Here is a 1,476-nt window from a genome sequence, read left to right on the forward strand (position 1 = left end):
CTGGGAAGGCAGGTGAGGTTTCACAGCTAATTTACAGGGGGCTCAGTGACCAAGGTGGACCAGGGATAACAATCTGAGTCCTGCAGATTAATACTACAATTTCAAACGAGCACCTTGTGACAAGCTAAAAGAATCCAAACTTAGGGATAGAGACAAAAAAATGTAAACTGCAGGCTCTCACCCACAGCAGAATTTTCTGGCCAGGCAAAGACCAATACCTATCCTGGCAGGTTGACTGCTGTCACGTGGCAGGCACCTTGTGCAGTATTTTCAGCCAAATTGTCCAAGACTGGTTTTGCAGTCTTGCCCCTGGAGCAAAGCTGACTTTGCTGGGTACAGGGAGATGCCAAATATAGTGGTGGAATTTAAGACTTGTAGCTTAAGGACTAGGAAACAACTTCAATGCTTAATGAGCAAAATTAATCATGTACAGCAAAGGACCCAGGGGGGTAATGTCAGAGCTAAGCTGAGCACTGGAGGCTGCTGATTGCCAGTTACATGGATTTAATGCTGATGCCTAGACTGATGCCTAAAGGGGTGAGTCTCTCCCAGCAGCTTGCACAACCCCACTAACAACAGATCACACCTAGCTCTGGGATGTGTATTAAATACACTGCCATGACAAATGTGGTGGCTCCCTGCAAACACCACCTCTTTGGAGGGTTGTAGGGTGGAAGAGGGAAGAGAATTAGCTAAATTTGGTGGCTCTGAAGTGGTGGCCTGGGTACTCTGGTGGGGCATAGCAAATTCTCAGAGGTGCCATAAATCAAAAGGTTTTAAGCCCAACATTAAAATGGGTCATACAATTCAAATACATTATTGCAAGGCTTTCAGTGAGTAAGCAGAAGCTTCCTGTAAAAACACTGCTGAATTCAGCCCAAGACGAACAGAGCATATGGTTGCCCCATTACAGGTATGGTATTACAGTATTACAGGGTTGCCCCATATAGGTATGGGGCAACCCTGTAATACTTCATTGGTGTAAGGAGTCAAACACTGACAAAATAAAATGAGACAATTTTCAGGTGAGACTTAAGAAAGTTTGGGACTTAAGTCTGTGTTTATTTGTCATGAATGTTTGATATTTGATAGTCTTATGTTACAGCTCAGATGTTACGCACTTATGGTATGCCCCTAAACCCTAACCAAAGTCGGTATTTTATTTTTATTTTCAATATAAGTACTTGTGAAGGAACTTTAAGGATTTACCCATGACCACATGTGTGTAACAATTTAACACAAAAGCCAGTAAGCCAGAGTTGAGCCTAATTTCAGAGGCACAGCCTATAGAGCTTTTCTGCTGAAATTGTATCTAGGACTACACAAGGAGAGCTGACAAACACCTTCCTCACTGGAGTCTGTGCACCCTTTAGATAAACTGCTGTCTCTCATAGATTAATCAAGTACTTGGAAGAAGCTCTGCCAGCCTGCCTGGGAAGCCACACACTGTGCTAACTTGGGGATACCTTAATAAAC

The sequence above is a fragment of the Melospiza melodia genome, chromosome 1, assembly GCF_035770615.1.
Source record: "Melospiza melodia melodia isolate bMelMel2 chromosome 1, bMelMel2.pri, whole genome shotgun sequence".
NCBI lineage: Eukaryota > Metazoa > Chordata > Aves > Passeriformes > Passerellidae > Melospiza > Melospiza melodia.